The following is a 16190-nucleotide window of genomic DNA, read 5'->3' as shown; positions in this document are numbered from 1 at the left end:
TGCTTGGAACTATAATTACTCAGTAAATTGTGGCTACTATTCTTGCGCCTTCTACTTTCTGAGAAATGAAATAGCCAGCAAAGTATGGCAAATATTTATCAGATATTCAACTTTTAAGAACGTTGAAAATACCTGGATACTCTAAATGTCCCGCTTAACTATACTTGTTCTATGCCCATTTTGTAATCCTTATTTGAAAATGTCTCTCTGTCTCCCCTTTTGTTCTCTGTCTCCTTCCCCTCCCTCTCTCCCTCTAGTACTGAATTTCCAAGGTACTATCATTTCTTTTCTCTTGAACTATTTTTATTCTTATCCATTAGATCTCCACCCAAGCCCACCTTCCCTTTTGTGGATTTTTATATAGTTTCTTCATATACAGCCATAGTCTCCTAAATCTGCTGGATTTGATTCTTTTAAACAAGGTATATGTTCTGTTCTGGCTCAAAGTCTAATCCTATCAACATATTCATTCATCTCCTTGTACTAAAATGTCAAGGTAGCTTTTCTTGTCACAGAAGTTAGCTGCAGTCAACATCTCCTTTGCCTGGAAATACTTATTTGATGAATCTGCATATGTTAATTTTAATAATAGTGAATTTTTTTTGACTGAAACCACGGCAGGACTGACTTATTTATTTATTTTTAAAGATTTTATTTATTCATGAGAGACAGAGAGAGAGAGAGACAGAGACGCAGAGGAAGAAGCAGGCTCCATGCAGGGCGCCCGATGTGGGACTTGATCCCGGGACTCCAGGATCACATCTTGAGCCAAAGGCAGACGCTAAACCACTGAGCCACCCAGGGATCCCCAGAACTGATTTAGATTACAGCTTTAATCTTCCTTTAGTTGAAAATGGTTGGCTTTTCTTCTCTGATTACTTAGTTGATAATGTGTGTGATGTGGGACAATCACTGAAGAACTGGATGCTGCCACCATCCTGAGTATATTTATGAAAGCAGGAGTGCTCTTTCTTAGTTCACAAAGGCATATATACACAACTGAGGCTTAAGGTGAAATAAAAACTGTTACAGAGAAAAATGACCAACTGATAGTAGAGAGCTATTTAAGATTTACATACAATTTTGTAGACCTGTTCCTCTGAATTGCCAAATTTTAAAAGCAGAATTAATTATATATTATTTGTGTGTGTGTGTGTATATATATAAAGTAGGAGGCATTACATTAGGAGAGAAATAAGGCAAATGGATAAGATTTTCAAGAGTATTTCAATGTTAGTAATGGGTGAATATTGAACATTTTGCACCAAAATTTTGTTTTTTTAATTTTTTTTGCACCAAAGTTTTAAAAATTTTTATTTAAATAAAGAAAAATCAAAGTATAAAATATTTGTTGCGTAAGAATTCTAAACCTCATTACAGAAAATCCAGAAAGAGTGAATAATCTCTTTAAGATTTGGAGTTAGGCAGAGAAATGGACAGAAAGTAACCGAAAAAACAATTGTAGATTCTGGCTTTTCTTGCCAACAATATCCTTTTTATCTCTAAAAGAGACTAATATTTTGATCAGAAAGGAAATTCACTTTAAGGACAACAATCCTAGTCAAAAATGTTATAATCAGGCAAAAAAGTTATGTAAGAAATAGATTAAGGACAAAACATTGAAGTATCAATTTTCAATATGCTTAAATATTAAGTAAATGACTGGTAATGGAGTGTGAGAAAGGGTTTTATAAGCCATTGAAATGGTAGATCCTGGGGATCCCTGGGTGGCTCAGCAGTTTAGCGCCGCCTTTGGCCCAGGGCGTGATCCTGGGATCCAGTCCCCTGTCAGGCTCCCTGCATGGAGCCTGCTTCTCCCTCTGCCTGTGTCTCTGCCTCTTTCTGTCTGTCTGTCTGTCTGTCTGTCTCTCTTTCTCTCTGTGTGTGTGTCTCTCTCTCTCATGAATAAATAAAATCTTTAAAAAAGAAATGGTAGATCCCATTCAGAGTCACATGCTCAGCTCTGGGCATGTGGGCTTGAGTCAGTGCTCTGGAGAGGAGCTGTAAATATCTCTCCAGGTGGACTAAAGGTCTGCTTAGGCAGAGAGGTGTCAGCAAAGAGGAATCACGATGGCCCAGTGCAGGCCCAGGGATGCTGCAGGTGTGTGGGCCAGGTGGGACTGTCAGTTTGTCAAGGACTGAGGTTGAGACCAGGAAATGCTGCTGAAGCAGAAGCTGGGTTAGGGTCACTATGCTAATTACTTAGACTTCTCTCAGAAAATGTCATCATGCTAACTGCATCTCAATGCTGAGAGCAGTTTAAACTCTTTAACTGGGAGGTTTTGTGACTATTTTGATGCATTTCTTCTGTTTTCAAGCCCATCATCTCTTCTTCTGTGCATTCTGCTGCACCTTTGGGAATAGTGGGTGTTTATCCCAAAGCAGATGGATAGTGTTTCCTCTGAACCCCTCTCCTCATTGCAGAATGCAGGCATTTTTGTTGTTGTAACATGATATATTTTGTTCATTTCATTCTACAAAATGGCTTACTAAAAAGAGTAGGGCAATTTGGAAGAAAATGAGGTTGGGTAGATCTCTTAAATCCTATACAACAAATATGGTAACACCTTGATGAAAAATCCTTGCAAACTTAAAACAGACATGTTAAATTACCATTAATCAGGAAGTCATACAGTAAATATCGTACTTTTCCTAAAAAGAAAGGGAGGGTGACTTGTTGGATGAGGTGTGAGGGAAGGTAGAAGCTGCTGTGTTATGAGACAGGGGCACAGAGATAAAGGAAACTCTAACAGTATGTGCTTCTGAGACACAGCTGGTGGCTAAGCTGAGCCAAGGGCTGACTCCAAGTGAATGGGCATCATGTACAGTTCCATGACCTCCGTGGGCTCAGCTCTGTTAATGTGCTTTGCTTTAACTTGTTGGATGCAAAAAGTTAATATGTCAGGGGAAAAGAATCAGACCTGAAGTAATGCAGTGTCCATGTGTTTCGGAAATTATTTCCCTATCCGCTAATCTTATGTGGGAATTAATATTATTATATAAACTCACATTGAAAAATAACAGACTGAAATTCTTTCCCTAAGTCTAAAGGCAAACTTTTTTTTTTTTTAAAGATTTTATTTATTTATTCATGAGAGACAGAGAGAGAGAGAGACAGAGACATAGGCAAAGGCAGAAGCAGGCTCCCTGTGTTGGAGCCGGATGTGGGACCCAAAACCAGGACCCTGGGATCACCACCTGAGCCAAAGCAGACACTCCACCACTGAGCCATGCAGGAGCCCCAAAGGCAATTTATTATTTATTTATAATGTATTTATTTATTTATAATTTATTATCAGTAAGGTCAGATATATTCAATGAAGAATGGCAGAAAGTGATGCTTGTCCAACTAATAGGCTTGTCACTTGGGAACTTGTGAAATTGCTGATTTGCATTTGACAGTTTGGGGTGGGGTCCAAAACTCTACTTTTGTTTGCATGCTTTTTTGGGGGGAAGGTTCCAGGTAATTCTGAGGCTGCTGGTATGTGGACCACATCAAGGAGCAAGGATTTTTCACAGAACAGGCTTTGGAACCAGGTAGACCTGGGTTGATATCATGGCTCTTCCATTTAGTAGCTGTGTGACTTTCAACAAGTTGCTCAACTTCTCTGAGACTCAGTTTTCTCATCTGTAATAAGCCTGCTTCTCCCCCTGTCTGTGTCTCTGCCTCTCTCTCTCTGTGTCTCATGAATAAATAAATAAAATCTTTAAAAAGAAAGAAAGAAAGAAAGAAAGAAAGAAAGAAAGAAAGAAAGAAAGAAAGAAAGAAAGAAAGAAAGAAAGAGAAAGAAAATCTTTTTAAAAGGATGATAGTAAAGAATTATTTTAGGTGTGAAATGGTATCGTGGTTATATTTTAATTTTTTATTTTATTATTTTTAATGTTCTGATACTTTGTCTTTAATGATTTTTTTTCCCTCATCTAGTTGTTCTATCAATTTCTAAGAAAGACATGTTAAAATCTAAAAGTATAGGAGTGCCTGGGTGGCTCAATCAGGTAAGCCTCTGCCTTGGCTCAGGTCATGATCCTAGAGTCCCAGGATCCAGGATCCATGGGAGTCCATTGAGCTCCCTGCTCAGCAGGGAACCTGCTCCTCCCTTTGCCTCTCACCCTGCCCATGGTCTCTCTCTCTCAAATAAATAATTTTTAAAAATCTCAAACTATCATTATGGAATTGACTATGTCTCCCTTTATTTCTATCAATTTTTAATAAATATATTTTAAAACTCTGTTAATAGGCTTATACATATTTATAACTGTTACCACTTCCTAATAAACAGATTCCTTTAGCATTATAAAATATCTTTATTACTGATAATTATCTTTGTCTTGAATTCTGTTTTATCTGCTATTAATTCCACTGTGCTCTTCTTATGGCTATTATTTGCATGGTATATATTTTTCTGTCCATTTACTTTTTAAAAAACTAAAAAAAATTTTAAAGTTTTTCATTTTAATTCCAGTATAATTAACATACAGTGTTTTTTAGCTTCAGGTATATAATTTAGTGATTCAACAGCTCTCTACATCATTACTCAAGGCTCATCATGAGGAGTATACTCTTAATCCCCTTCACCTATTTCATCCATCCCCTGCCCACCTTCCCTCTGATATGACTAACCTCAGTTAAGGTTGCTTTTTTTCAACAAGAACATTTTTTACTTGAAGTATACTTCAGAATACATGGTTCTAAAAGATATATATAAAACATTCTATCCAAGAAAAATAGAATGTACATTTTCTTCAAGTACACACAGAAGAATCCACTGCTTAAATCACATAAAAAGAGATATAACAAATATTATGAATTAAAGAAAATGGAATCATACCATAGGTACATTTTCCAACCACAGTGGTGCAAAACTAAGATCAACAATAAAATCTGGACAATCTGTAATGTAAACATTAAATATGTAATTTGTAAATATTAAACAACACACTACTGTACAAGCAATGGGGCCAAATCAGAAGTCAAATGGCAAATCAAAATATGTCTCAAAACAAAAGAAAAAGAAAACACAATATTCCAAAACCTATGGGATCTGCAAAAGCAGATGTTACAGTAACATTTATGCTATAAATTCTTATATTAAGAAATAAATTCAAATAAACAATATTACGAGGAACTAGAAAATGAAGGAACTTAGCTGAAATTTAGTAGAGGAAGGAAACAACAAAGAAAAATCAGAAATAAATAAAATAGAGACCAGAATAAACAATAACATTGAAAGTAATGACAAATTTTTCCAAAAATAAAAACAAAATTGGCAATGCTTTAACTACATTAAGAGAAAAAAGAGAAGACTCAAAAACCGAAATGAGAAATGAAAGAGAAAATAATACAACAGGTAACCATACAAATACATAGTATGATAGATTAAACAACTATATGGTAACAAATCAGATAGAGAAAAAAACCCAGATAATTCCTAAAAATGCACAAGTTACCAAGATTGAATCATGAATCTTGAATCTAAGAAGCAGGAAATTTTCTTAGACCAATAATAAGAATGAAAGTTGAATTAAGAATCAAAAATTTCCCCGCACAGAGAAGCCCAAGACCATGTGGTTTAAGTAGTGAATTCTACCAAACATTTTAAAAAGTAATGATAATCTTTATCAAAATCTTAAAAATAATGGCATAGGTGTAACACATTTAAAATCATCCCATGAGGCTGGTATCACACTGATACCAAAGCAGGATAAAAACAACACAAGAACAAAAAAATCTAGTTTGTCCAATATAAGTATTGCTACTCAGACTTTCTTCTGACAACCATTGGTGTGCTAAATGTTTTTCCACCTCCTCACTTTCAATCTGCAGGCATCTTTAAGTCTAAAACAAGTCTGTTGTAGGCAGCATCAACATATAGATTGGCCTTGTTTTTAAAATCCATTTTGACACCCTATGTCCTTTGATGGGAGCACTTAATCACTTTCCATTCAAAGTAATTATTGATAGATATGTATTTATTGCCATTTTATTACTTGTTGTTTCTGGAGATTTTCTCCGATCCTTTCTTGTCTTTGTCACTTTTGGTCTCTCCTTTGCAGTTAAAGAGTCCCCTTTAATATTTCTTGCAGGGCTGATTTAGTGGCCACAAACTCCTTTCGTTTTTGTTTGCCTGGGAAACTCTTTGAACTTTTCTATTCTGAATGACAGCCTTACTGGATAGAGTGGCTGCAGATTTTTACCATTCACCACTCTGAATATATTATGCCACTCCCTTCTGGCTTGCCAAGTATCTGTTGAGAACAGATAACTTCATGAGTTTTCCTTTGTAAGTGAAGGATTTCTTTTGTCTTGCAGCTTTTAAGATTTTTTATCACTATATTTTGCAAATTTAATTACAACATGTCTTGGTGTTGGCCTGCTTTTGTTGATTTTGATATGAGTTCTTTGTGCCTCCTGGATCTGGATATCTGTGCCCTTCCCCGGATTAAGGAAATTTTCTGTTAATATTTCTTGAACTAGATTTTCTTTCCCCTTTCTCTCTCTCTCTTCTTCTGTGATTCCAATAATATGAATATTATTACATTCGATGGAGTCACTGAGTTTCCTATATTTATTCTCATGTTGCATAATTCTTTCTCTATTTTGTTCAGCTTCATTATTTTCCATTATTTTATTTTCCACATCACTAATTCATTCCTCTGCTTTTTCCAGCCCGCTATTCATTGCATCAAGCCTTTTTCCAAACTAATTTATTGCATTCTTCATCTCTGATTGATTCTTCTTTAACTCCTCTATCTCTTGTAAGGGTCTTACTGATATCTTCTATTCTTTTCTCAAGCCTGGTGAGTTGCCTTTTGATTATTGGTTTAGATTCTCCATCAGTCATGTTACTTTTATCTGTTTGGCTTAGTTCTCTGGCTGTGGCCCTTATGTTGTTCCTTCATTTGGAATAAATTCCTCTATCTTGGAATTTTGTCTAAGTCTCTGCCTTCTTCTCTGTGTTAGAAAAGCTAGTTATGTCTCCTGCATCTGAAAGTAATGGCCATATGAAGACAAGGTCATGTAGTGCCCAGAGTCTGGCACTTCAGAGAGTCTCCAGTGTGCTGCATGTGCTCTACTACTGTGTTTTGGCTGCTTTATCCTTTTGGACAGTCATCTGCAGAGGCTCTCCTTGCCTGCTGTGGGCAGTGTTTGGTCTTTGGCCTGAATGTGGAGAATTTTAACTAGGTGTGCTCTAGTCTGCTTGTGAAATAATACCTGACACCAACTCTGTCAGAGTCTAGGCCCCCTAGAATTCTCTGGTCAGGAGACACAAGTGTGGGTAGGTGTTGGTACTAGTCTTCTAGGGGAGGGAACTGGGACGCTGGGACTGAGGCAAGTTTGACTAACAAGGGCAGCCCTCCAGAGTATAGAGGGGTGGGGTTTGGTGTAAGCAAGTTAGACAGCCAGTGTCAGGGGGTTCCTATAGGGGTTCTGTGTTTATGCTGATAGGGGGAGGAGGGAAATGCACCAGACAGGTCCTCTTTTCCAGAAAGCCTCTCCATGAAGATGCCTATCAGGGAGGGGCTTCTAGGCTATTGTGTGCCCCAGGCATTCTTCAGATCATGGTTTCCACTGTCTGCCCCAGGATTGTTTGCCTGCCTTCTCTCTAGAGCAAGACAGTGCCTTCGTGGCTCTAACCAGCCAAGCTCAATAACCTTTAAAACTCTCAGCTTTAAGTCCACTGGTTTTAAGAGCTCATGAAATTCAGTTCTTTTTTTTTTTTTTTAAGATTTTATTATTTATTCATGAGACACACACACACACACAGAGAGAGAGAGAGAGAGAAAGAGAGAGAGAGAGAGAGGCAGAGACACGGGCAGAGGGAGAAGCAGGCTCCACGCAGGGAGCCTGATGTGGGACTCGATCCTGGGACGGCGGGGATCACACCCTGGGCTGAAGGCAGGCACTAAACCTCTGAGCCACCCAGGGATTTTCCTGAAATTCAGTTCTTCTTAATGTCCATGCTGATGGCTTTGGAAACCGTCTTCCTTGTGCATTTTCTTGTGTGTTCTCTCTTGCCCGCAGCCATGGCTCTCTTTCCTCCACAGCCCCTGTGGTCTATTTCTCCCATAAACAGTACTTCAGTACTCCTTACTTCTTTGATGTGGCCTCTTCTTTCCCTTTATTTGTGGAATTTGTTTTGTCAGTCTTAGGCCAATTTCTAGGGGTATTTAGGATGATTTGATAGTTATTTAGTTGTGTTCATGGGACAAGACGAGTCTAGGGTCCTCCTCTCAGCAATGTATCAGAGTTCCAATTTCTCTGCCATCTTATTATTCCACATGTGCCTATATTTTTAAAGAGCATCATTATCCTTTAGAGATCCATACTAAAATATTTACATGTTAAATGATATGAAGTTTGGCAGGTATTAAAAAATAATTTCCAAAAAGTAGGAGGGCAGCCAGGGTGACTCAGCGGTTTACTGCTGCTTTCAGCCCAGGGCGTGATCCTGGGGACCCGGGATTGAGTCCCACGTCAGGCTCCCTGCATGGAGCCTGCTTCTCCCTCTGCCTGTGTCTCTGCCTCTCTCTCTCTTTCTCTCTCTCTCTCGAATAAGTAGATAAAATCTTAAAAAAAAAAGAAGTATGAAGAGGAGTGGGTAGGATTATAAATAAAATAGGATTAGCTATGAGTTCATAGTTGTTGAATTTGGGTGAAGTATATGTAAAGAATCATTTTAATTCTCTTTTTACCTTTGCATATGTTTAAAATACTGAAAATTAAAAAAAATAAAACATGACATTGAGACGTGAATGATTTTAACCTTAAATAAGCAAATTTCCAAATATCCAGAGAATGTTTTCAACCGTCATTTACTATTGACCACTTGGAATTTATCAAAGTACATTTATAAATAAATAAATAAATAAATAAATAAATAAATAAATAAATCCATCCAATTTGACAAGTTGTTCATCTTTTTAATTCACAATCAATTGGAAATAGGATTTCTCATTCACATACCTTGCTGTTAGCATAGACACTTTATCCACTGTCTCACTATGGGAAGGAGAAATCTACTTGATATTTTAAGCAATGCATTAGTTAGTCTATATGGCTTTCTATGCCTTATATTGCTTCCCTACTGCCATCATTCATTTCTTTAGCACAGTGAGTGAGGCCATGAATATCAGAGGCAAAGGTGGGTCATGATTTCATCTGTCAAGGATGTAGCAGGTCAATGGCAATCTCCATGTTTTCATCCCAAGGTGAGCTCTACCACCCTCTATGTCTGTCTGGTAACCAAATACCTAATCATCCATTCAACAAGCATCTATTTGATAATTGTTATATGATAGCAAGATTTCCAATATTTTAAAAACATACTCTTTCCTTCACATCCCCTTCCAGCTACTGTACCATTTCTTAGTTTCCCTTTAGAACAAAACGCCTTGAAAGAATTGTTCATGTTTTCCACCTCCAATTTCTCCCCTTCCATAATATATCCTTATATTGTGGTAAAATACATATAAAATTCACTACTTTAACCATTTTGTAGTGTACAGTTCTGTGGAATCTGCAATATTGTACAACCATCACTACTATCTAGAGTATTCTCATCACCCCAAAAGAGAACCTCATACCGATTCAGCAGTCACTTCCTATATTCTCTTCCCTCCAGCCCTGGAAACCGCTAAGCGGTGGATTTTCCTAGTCTGGATATTTCATATAAAAGAGATTATACAACATGTGATATTTTTTTGCCTTATTCTCTAACTTAGCATAATGTTTTCTAGATTCACCCATGTTGTTGTGTGTACCTCACTCCTTTCTATGTTCGAGATATACCAGATTTTGTTTATACATTCATAAGTTGACAAACATTTGGATTGATGCCACCTTTTGTCTATTGTGAATAATGTTGCTATGAACATTTGTGCACAAACATTTGTTTGAACACTTGTTTTCAGTTCTTTAGGGTATATGCCCAGGAGTGGAATTGCTAAGTCACATGGTAATTATTGAGGAACAGCAAAACTCTTTGCCCGTGTCTGCACTATTTTAGATTCCAGCAATGTATCAGAGTTCCAATTTCTCTATACTCTAACCACTACTAGTTATTTTATGTTACATTTTAAAAAATTTATCTGAGGGCATATGAAGTGGTATTTCATTATGATTTTAATTTATATTTTTCTAATGACATAGAGCATTTTTTCATGTGCTTGTTGACCATTTGTATATCTTCTTTGAAGGATGTTTATTCCAATACTTTGTCCATTTTAATTGGGTTGTCTTTTTGTTGAGTTGTATGAATTCTTAACATACGATGGATAATAGATCCTTATCAGATACATGATTTGCAAATATTTTCCCTATGATTGGTCATTCTTTACAAAAGATAGTGCAGATCCTAAGGATCTCAAATGTTCTGATATTTAATAGTGTGTGTTGAAAGTATAGATTAAAAATATGTAGTTTTCCTATAGGCTTATTATTAGCAGAAATATAATTATATCAAATTCTTGAGTTGTAGTCAATAGTAGAGTCCATTTCTAATACCAAAACATTTCCCCAAATATTGAAGTATTTAGATGTGCAATTCAATTCTCAGACTGACATTTGAAATATTGTCTTGGGCCACAGTTAATGGGGATCCCTGGGTGGCGCAGCGGTTTAGCGCCTGCCTTTGCCCCAGGGCGCGATCCTGGAGACCTGGGATCGAATCCCACATTGGGCTCCCGGTGCATGGAGCCTGCTTCTCTCTCTGCCTATGTCTCTGCCTCTCTCTCTCTCTCTGTGTGTGACTATCATAAATAAATAAAAATTTAAAAAAAATGAATGTTAATGGGTTTAAGGAAGACCACCACAACTGAAATTGTCTTTGAGTCTTTCCTATTGCCAAGCCTCTGCAAAATAATATATATAGATTAAATATAATGTACTGGATTACCAGGCTTGGAAATTTGGTCTGAAATTACAACTGCTATTTGGAAGTCCATAGACTCTTGACATTTGTGTAAAATAAAGATGCCCCATGCAGAATTCCTAGGAATGATCTAGAGATGTGTCAGGAAGGGTGTAACCAGGAAATAGAAATCACTTAGTAATTTGAGTGGAACATTTTAATATAAAGAATTACTACTTAGTAATGAACTAATACCAAATTTATAGCATGGAATTAACTACTAAGGAATTAAATGGTTAATAGTTAACTAATAACAGGATTAAGGACTAAGCAATAAAGAGAACTCAGAATACAAGAATAGCAGATATAGGGAGTAGCTTCTACCTCTACAGTTGAGGATAAGTTCCTATGGAATGTAAAGAAAGGAGGACAACACTGACACCCAGACCCTGTTGGAGAGGGTGTGGCTGTGGCCTACTTAATGGCAGAGAAATCTGCTGCAGTGTCTCCAGTCATCGCTGACTGGAAACCACCCTTTGAGGTCCCAATGAAATCAGCTGGTAATCAGCATTCTGGGATGTTAGGGAAACTCAAAGGGAAGCTACCCTCTGAGGTACTAGTGAAACTTTGCAATGGTGCTGGCAAAGCTCCCTGGAGCATGAATACTTCTAGGGGTCCCATTGGTTGCTTGCTTTTAAGAGTTGTGGGAGCAAAAACCCATACAAGAACAGGGAAGAGCAACCCCTTCCTCCACCAATGTCCCTTCTATGCCCCCTGCTGACAAAGCCTAACATTGCACCAGCTGCCAAAGGGAAGATGTTCACATAGTCCAGCTCCTGTATTGCAAAGCAAGACAAAGAAGGGTGGATTTGAAGCTGACTGACAATATAATTGATATCTGGCACAAATGGAGTTTTGTGACTGTTTGAGAGAAGAATCCAGGAAAAAATATGGTTGACAAGGGAGAAATTCAGAGCTGGTTATTTGTGCAATGCATGGTAGCAGTGTGATTAATTTGAATACAAAAGTTTAGCAATAGCTGAACCAGGAAACCTGTACTAGTTAAAAAATAGATATGTTGAATATTATCTGAATTTGTGAGCCAAAAGTTCCCAAAACAGGAAATTCTCTTTTGGAGCAGACCCAAAGGCAATGCCAAAAGCAGGTGCTATACAATTAAGTATGAGTCAGTATCACATGTTTGAGATAAAGTGTTCTATTAATTGAAGAATTGCAGATATCATCACGCAAATGATTGTTTTGTTTTGTCTGAGAGTGTTGTGGCAAAGAGGACTTGAAACCACAGCAGGCCTATTTTTGAGGATAAAAGATAAATTTTTCCTTTTGGGTACTCATTAATTAAGAACGCATTTTTTTTTCCTTAAGGCATATTCTTGCCATTTTTTTTCTGTGAGTAATAAATAACAGTGGTTTCAAGAATAAAGAATAAGACATTTAATTATTTCACATAACAAAACATCTGGAGGAGGAAGCTCCTTGATAGCCTTAAACACCATATCTTTTACAGCTTTCTGCTCTTTCATCCTTAAAATATTGGCTTGTGGCTTCATGGTTGGAACATGGTATCTATTGCTCTAGGTATCACTTCATCATTTAAGATAAGATTATTCTTCTTAGAATAATAATCTTACAGTTGCCATGTGCATCTGTACTCAACAGACCTCATTGGTATCAAACTGTTTGACAAATATTTTGTTGAACCATTATGTATATGGCAATGTGTCAGGCTGTGGAATTTAATGATTTAAAAAAAATGTACATAGAGGACCCTTTCTACAGATCCAACTATGAGGCTTGTTCTTCCTAGGGTTTCCTTTTCTACCCTACACATGCTTGACTTTGCATAGCAGGGTCTTTCTCCAATCCCCACACTTGAGGCAATTCCTCTGACTTGAGTCTTCCTGGTACATTCTAGGAGTTATCCTATTTATTTATTTATTCTTAGTATATAATTATTTTTAGGATAACTTTTTTGTGTTTATTTTTAGATTTTACTTATTTATTTGAGAGAGAGAGAGGGAGCATGAGGCAGGGGGAGGGGCAGAGGGAGCAGGGGACAAGCAGACTCCCCACTGAGCAGGGAGCCCCACATGAGGCTGAATCCTAGGACCACAAGATCATGACCTGAGCCTAAGGCAGCTGCTTAATCAACTGAGCCACCCAGGCACCTGAAGGATAACTCTTTTGTAATGCATTTTTGTGATAAAATTCACTAATACAAAATCTTTTTTAAAAATATAATTTCTATTGGGGCGCCTGGGTGGCTCAGTCAGTTAAGAGTCTGACTCTTGGTTTTGGCTGAGGTCATGTTCTCATGGGTTGTGAGATTGAGCCTGGAGTCAGGCTCTGTGCTCAGTGGGGAGTCTGCTTGAAGTTTCTCTCTCTCTGCTCCTCCCCTTCTCACAACACTCTTTCTCTACATCAAATAATAGTATGTGTATATATATATTATATATAAATTATATTTATATATAATTTACAAATATTTAAAGATATATATATATATATATATATATATAAATAATTTCTGTTGGTGGTAGCACAGATTTTATTCTCTCCCTCCTATCTCCTCTCTTTTAAACCTAATAAACTGTTATGCTAAAGAAATGAAAGTGCAATTTTTTAGAGGTGTTCTCTTTGTTGTTAGAGTCCGGATTTCTACTTGAGCAATAGGTACTTTATGGTTGATTTTGATGGCAAAACAGAATATCTCTTCATAACTTTTACTAATGACGATTTCTTATTATCTATTTTACAACCTTAGAAGGGCTGTTTATCCCTTCTGTAAATTCTTGGACCAATTGTTAAAAACTTATGAAAGAACTCAGTAAATAGAAAAAACTGTGTTAAAAGTGCAGTATAGTTAACACATGGTATTTGATAACCCTTTGTTACTAAGTTTCAAGTATCCCTGAAAAAATATGTTGATTTTATTCATCCTCTGATACCTTCTACTTCATCTGCTTTTTATATTATGGAATTCCCTCTTACCAAGTTTGTTTCTTCAGAGGAGTAGCCCCTCCTTGACTTGTTTGTATAACACTATATAAATTATGGAAAGGATTTTCCCCCATGATATTTTATCTGAGATGGTTTTCTCTCCAAAAATGTTTTCAGTTTCAAAAGCATACTCCACATAGCCACAAAAAATAACTAGACACAAAAACAGTTTAGCTGGTTCAACAGAATGTGCAAAAGACAGGAAGCAACAGCTAGATTCTCCGTCTTTCATTGTCCCAAATCACACAAGTCATCAACTGAGTAATCAGAAAAGGAAAACAAGCCATTTTTAGTTGCAAGAAGATTTGAATCCATAATATGCACTGTAAACCCACAACGGATGTTTCATAACCAAACCAAGCTGATTTTTGTGACTTAATTTGAGTTCCCCAGTACAACATATATTGAAAATTCCACAAAAATATCATACAGGGTACATTATGTAAAACACTCAGATACTGAGATGCAAAATATTCTTGCCTCTTGGGAGCAGTCTTAACAGGCATCAGTAGCAGGTGCAAACTATTCTAGGCAGAGGGCTGGGCTGGAAAGAATATATGTATTCATCAGTTCCAGAAATTGATGTTTCTGAGGAGGAATTTCTGGGACTGAGTAAGTTTTAAGTATTCTGAGTCATTAAAGGAGGAGTCTAGAAATGTTCATTTTGTTTATGGGATGATATAAACTTGATCGTGACTTATTCCTATCATTCAGTGTTACTGATTTTCAGCTTTCTTACTGTAAAATGGGGACATAATATTTGTCAGGGATCAACTGTGTATAATAGGAAACATCTGGATAATCTAAGATGAATGAGAAGATTGTGAAGAAGGGTTGGCTTTAGCTGTGTCTCTGGGAGTGGCTCTCAGAATATCAACTGAGAACCACCCTCTAAAAAAGAGTAATCTCTGCCACTGTGAGGAAGCTGATGAATTAGAAAGGTATTGTTGGGACCCTTGGTTCCATAATCACACCACCTTGGGTTTGGACTGGAGTTAGAAGCAGCCAATATGGCATTATTACTCCAGAGCCAGACCATGCTTACTAAATCCATTCCAGCAGAATGGATGTTGCTGGTATCCTCATCGTTCCCTCCTTTTTTATTTACTAAATGAACAACACACATTTATTGAATACTTACTACAATAAAGAAGTAAAATATTTGTCATGTTAGGAAGAGAGAAGTGCAGGTGAGAAAAATAGTGCAGGAAATGGAGAAAGTATTGAGGGGGTAAGGGAACATCCCCCACCAACCCCCTGAGAAATCGATGTGTAAAGATTTGAAGGAGGTGAGAGGATGAGCTCCGTGGGTCTTCAGGGAGAGAGAACAAGGTACGAAGGCTCTAAGACAGGAGCTTCCCTGCAAATTTCAAGGAACACTAAGGAGACCACAGTGGCTGGATGAAGAGATGAACCCTTTGTCAGAGATTCACACATATTCCAAAGTAGAAATTTCTTCAGAGATTTCTTAGGTATTTAAACTTGGTTTGCTATATTAGTTGCATGTATTTTGGACTAGGATATTCTAAGATTCGAATAGAATTCAAACTAATACATGCTTCTTGAAATAAAAGAACAGATCTACTAATACCAATGTATTTGAAGCCATTGTGCTTTCAAATAACATTATGTGCTATTAAAGATGCCACATGTGGTTTGATGTTTTTTATTTGTTTTAGATGTTATCAATGAAAAGTTTAAAAATACTTATGTCTTTGATGTAACATTTTTCGGTGAAGAATTAATGAGTTACATGATTAAATTTACCATTTAGGGGATTCTTACAACAGATTTCATCTTTATTTAGTACAGTTATTACATCTAAAGAAAATTTGAGTATAAGTTGTCAGATGCATCATAGAAACATGTCTTAAGGGTAGAGAATAATAAGTAGGCTTTGACACGCTACTTCTTTTCAAAGGGAAGCTAAAAGTGAGAAAATAAACTCATTTCTGTAGGAGACAGCAACTTACATTTATCTTTCTATGACAAATACTCCACTCTCACAAGTAATATACAGATTCTATGAATATTAGTTTCTGTCGGAGACAAAAGAGATCTTATTGTAAAAACCTTTGTCATTATAATTGTATATGTCTAGGGATTAAAAGAAACACGTGGAAGGGGGCTGAGAAGAAGACTACTCAGAAGGCATTTGGGAGAGAGAAAGTGTTTGAGCAGGAGTTCTCAGCCTTTGGCATTATTGTTGTTTCAGGTTGGACAATTCTTTGCCACAGCAGCCTTCTAGTGCCTAGGATCTTTAGCCATATCTCTGGTATCTACCTACTAGATGCCAGTAATATCTCCCTTCTCCTCCCT

This window comes from Vulpes lagopus, chromosome 9 (assembly GCF_018345385.1).
Source record: "Vulpes lagopus strain Blue_001 chromosome 9, ASM1834538v1, whole genome shotgun sequence".
Classification (NCBI taxonomy): Eukaryota; Metazoa; Chordata; class Mammalia; order Carnivora; family Canidae; genus Vulpes; species Vulpes lagopus.
This window is presented reverse-complemented; position numbering follows the sequence as displayed.